The sequence below is a fragment of the Aquila chrysaetos genome, chromosome 8 (assembly GCF_900496995.4).
Source record: "Aquila chrysaetos chrysaetos chromosome 8, bAquChr1.4, whole genome shotgun sequence".
Lineage (NCBI taxonomy): Eukaryota > Metazoa > Chordata > Aves > Accipitriformes > Accipitridae > Aquila > Aquila chrysaetos.
In genome coordinates this window covers 7366333-7371360 of record NC_044011.1, presented here as the reverse complement: position 1 = coordinate 7371360, position 5028 = coordinate 7366333, and positions in this window count along the sequence as shown.

The following is a 5028-nucleotide window of genomic DNA, read 5'->3' as shown; positions in this document are numbered from 1 at the left end:
ACCGCCCCGCGGGGCAGGCCCGCCCTCCCCGGCCCCTCCGCAAGGCCGCATGGGGCCGGTCCCGCCTCCCGCTTCCCGCTTCCCGCCTCCCGCCTCCCGCGGCGGTCCGGGGGTGTCCCGCGGCCTGCCCGATGCTTCGCAGCCGCCCCGGAGCCCCTGCCCCGGGGGCTTGGGGGGCGATGGCGCTCCTCGGCTTCCCTGCGGCCGGGCGCCGCTGGAGCCGGGCGCCCCGGGGAGAGGGCCCGGGCCCGTGTGTGCGCGGGCAAGGCAGAAGAGTCAGGGGGCCGCAGAGGGAAACTATTTATAGGCATGGTTTTTGCTCATCCTGATGTTTTGGTTGTTCTTCTTTAGCATATTCTAGGTTTTAATTATTTGGATTTCCTCCTGAAAACTTGTGCAGCACACAGGTCTTCGGCAGTGCAGTAAGGACGCTCTGTATTTTTAAGTAGCCTACTCAGACAGCAAATGGGAGACTTGACCAAAGCAAGCCCACTTAGAGGAAGAGGGGAATGCTGACACATGCGTCTGTGATGAACTTCAAAATAACGAGGGAAGTTTGAAATGGTAGCAGTCGTGTTTGGAAACGATAGGAAGTTTCAGAGGAAGAAGGAACCCGGAGGGATGAGCCACAAGTATCCCAGGCAGGACTTGGTTCACGTTTTCTCAGCGCTACAGTAAACTGTGAAGCAGATTCCAACGCCTCTCTCTCTGCTGATGCATGAATCATAAATACAAAGCATGGTTATTAATTACTATTGTATAGTTTTGAAGCAGGGGGGTTATGTCACAGCCATCCTCCTTTAACATACTTGAGAAATAATGTGGGCAGATCTACTTCCACAAGCAAAACAACATTTGTTCTGAACAGATTAATTACAGTCTGTGTAATAAGGTTCAAAATTACAGTATTATTCACTGGCAAGATTTTTTTGGTTATGTTTACACAGTAAGAAGGAGGATGAGGCAAAACTAATCTCTTTGCCCACCTTTCTGTGGAAACATGAAAATGTCGTGCTGGGTGGAACAAGTGATCCATCTGCTGTTGTCTCTGACAGTGTCTGAGGTATCAGAAGTTTCAGAAATTTTTCTGATGAGTTAAAAATAGTGAAGCTCTCCAGATCTTTGTACTCAGCCCTGCTCCTCCTCCTCGTGCTGCTGAGGGCATCACCGCTCCATCTGGCACTGAAGTCTTTGTCACTGCCCGTGAGGACTCAGTAGACATGGACACTGAGTTAATTCTCTCAGCCTCAGATTTTATCTTTGCAGACTAGGGACGAAACGAGTGGGCTGTACTACACATACAGTCTAGCTTGCAAGGTCTTGTGCTCCAGTGTTAGTCCTGTTTTGAGGTGCAGTAGGGATTTATACTCTGAGGCTGCCAAATTAACACTTGACACTTTGTGAAAACTAAGCCCAAAGACAAATTTCCCATTAAGGTGGTTTTAAAGAGAGATCCAAAGCTACTAAAAAATAATGTAGGTTCTTAAGCTATTAGGACAAGGAAGCCATATTTCTATGTCACGATATCATTACAAAATAGTGCATGTTGATGGAGGCTATTATTAAAGAGAATGTTTTTGAGGAACATGAGAAAGATAGACAATGGAGAGCTATGTTGGATAATTATTTCCTTAAGACTTACCATTTAATATTTACCTATGTTCTGGAAACAAGAAAATTGTTAATAAAACAATAATTTTAAATCAAATGTTGTGTCAGATGCAGATGCTGACACCTATGAGAAAGCCAAGTTCTACTTTCAGTGTTTTCAACCTTTTTATGTTAAGATTAGAAAATGTTCGGCTCTTAAAGAAGTTCATTACTTCAGTAATGTGAACAGCTGTTGTTGCAACCTGTTTGAAGAGTAAAACCAATCATAATAAGACTGCTTTCTCAAATAATAAATTGTGAAACAAAAATACATACATCTTTCACCAATAGTTGGCAGATAGGCAGGCCATCTTAATACAGCTCAGAATATTGGGGATTGTTGACAAGCATGTGTAAGTATCCAGGTTTATAAGATGTAAAGTGGTGCCAAGACTTCATTTAATAATTACTGCCTGGAATTTAGTGTTTCTTCTATGTTCTGACACTTGGTTGTATTAAAAGAAAGATATAGGCACTTTGGTCAGTTTGAGCGGTACTTTATGCCACTGGTAGCCTCCACTGACTTTGGTGGAATTATGCACAACATAAGAGACTGTTCATTAGGAGTAAGACAGAAAGAATTTACCACGTAAGTCATAATGAAAGGACAAGAAATTAATATGTATGAATATCTGCATAGAAGCCACGGAAGCTGTTGGGACCTTTGGCTTTTCCTGAAGTGCGTCAACATCCTCACTCAGATACAAGATCTGTTATAGCCATTCCCCCAGTCAACAGGCTGGCCGTCCAGTTTGAAACTCAGTACCTGACCCATAACTGTGTCCTGCATTATGGGGATGTGGCTCCACAGATTCACACACACTCAAATCCTAGGGCACAAGCACATACCAACCAGTTTAGAATACTCTTCTGAACTGGGATAAAACTAAAAAGTACGGAAGTGCTTTCCTGAACTAGAGCCTCAATCACCAGCTTAGAGTTAAATTGGATTTTTAATACTCTATATAATTAATTGCGAGAACAGGTTGGTCTCCTAAATCTGAGAAACTTTGTAGTGAAAAATAATAGACCTCATTTAGGGAATTTCTCATTAAAATTACTATGATCTTTGATTTCAGTATTGACTTATCTCTCCTGTTCGCTCCCTATTAACACTCATGATGCTATGGTTAGGAATTGGTGGAAAACTGAGGAAATGTCAGAACATTTGAAAATTTTCTTTTAAATTTTTCATGAAAATAACATTTTCCTCAAATAACATCTTTCCTCAAAAATTTCTGAACAAATGTAGTTGTATCTTAGATCCTTGTGTGTTTATATGCTGAAATGTGTTGCCTGGAAAAAAAAACCGACAAAACAAAATGAGGTTGGCATGATTCATCTTTAAAGATTTTATATTAAACACTTCAGAAGAATACATTTTTCCAGCTTCCAGCAGTTTACATTGAGATTGGGATTTAAGAGTCAAGATAGAGACTTTCAAATTTTGTCTCCCTAACACAATGCGTTGTTTTGCTTCGATTATTCCCATTGAACAAATAGAACAAACAAATCTAGCTAGACTTTATTCTTAACTGTGTGTTAATAAGACATATACAGTACTCTGAGCAGATGCACAAATTTTGGAATGTATATATATTCCCATGTCCTAATTTTAAGTCAAAAGACTTGGTCCATGCATGACTTTGAAAGCTTAAATTTGATTTAAACTGTGTTAAGAGCTTGTAGCAATGCCACCACAGCATTTTTTTTTTTTAATAACGCAGTGTTAATTTTACAGAATCTTTTAAAAGCTATACTGGGTTTCCCATGAAAAACACTTTTTCTTCTTTCTATGGTAACGTTAGTCACATTTACATTGCTGTACAAACAGTAAAAATAATTTTGGTTTATCTTTTACAATGAGTTTCTATGATTTCCATAAAGGTAGACTTGGGAATTACATACATTCATAATGGCAACATTTCCTTCAAACATGAGACAGTTTGAGATGGTAAATTGTGTGCCGGTTAGGAAGTCGGACTATTAGAATGCTTTGCTGCCCTCTAGGTGTTGAATATTTAGCTAAGTAATATTCTGGTATTTTGCAGAGCTCACAAAGGGTTATCTGTAGACTGGATTCGAAATATTCTGCATCTGTTTGAGAGCAGGAAGCCACTGTTACTGAAATGCTGAAATGAATTTTACAAATTATAAACTATCTTCTAAGTCTACTGATTTTTATTTTCCTTAGCTTTGCAATCTCCATCAAGTATCTTGTCAAGTGGGTTTTCTCTTTCCATGGGGTTCGGAGATTTAGTGGACAAATAAAAATGGTAGCTGTAATACCAGACATTCTGTTTCTGCATTTATGATTTGTTTCTGATAGGGTTTTGAAAAATTAGATGGAAACTATTACCGTCTTGCTTAAGAAGTGCGGCGTTGTGCGTTGATTTTAACACGAACGTGTACCGAAGTGAAAGACTGCTCATGTTTCCAAACTTCAGGACTCCAAAACGCAGCGCTCCGTTCTTTGAGCGGCCGCAGAAAGGGGCGCAGGCGTCCAGCCGCACCTCCCGCGGCTTCGGTCGAAGCGGGGCGGTGCGAACGACACCTGCCCTCCCAGGCTTGACCGAGTCTTTGGGCATCACTGAAGAATCGGTGCCACCTACCGCCCGCTTTTGAAAATAACTTCCAGCAACGTCTTGCTCCACCCTCACGTTGAATATTCGTAGCTTCTGAAATTCTTTATCATGTATCTGAGTTCTCTTCAAGAAAAATCACAGCAAGCTCAGCGGGGAAAAAAAAGGCCTGAAAGCAACACGTAGTGCTGCGAATTAAGCATTACAACTTGCAAAGCTTAGTATCTTTTTTTTTTAAAGGCACAATAACCTTGAAGCCTCGCCCAACTACGACACCGCCCAACGCTTTTAACGTAAGGAACACGCTTATTATGAAACAAGGACTCTAGAAGCCCTTTTACTGCTCTTCGACGCCGGGTGCCCCTGTGCGCGGCAGAGCAGGCGGGCGCAGCGGCGGAGACCTCGCCCGGGCCCCGCCGCCGCCATGAGGAAATTGTCCCGTCCCCCCCCCGCCCCGTAAGCCAGGGACTGCGTCTGCCTTGGTGCTGGAGCGAGCCCGGCTCCGGGCAGGGTTGTTCGCTCCTTAAACCTATTTCGGTGCCCCCCGCTTTAGGGTGAGAGAGCACGAAGGCAGACCAGCTGCGGCCGCCGGGTGCGGGAGAGGGCGGGTTGCTTTCGCGCTCGTTGGGGTCGAGCGCGGCGGGAAGCACCAAGCGGGCGGGCGGAGCTGAGGGGCAGTTGGGCGGGGGAGCGGGTCGCGGCGCCGCCGAAGGCGAACGGCCGCGCGGTTCAGCCGTTAGCGCCGCCCCCCCGCTTTAAACTTCCCGCCCGGCGCCGGCAGCCGCGCTGCTTATTC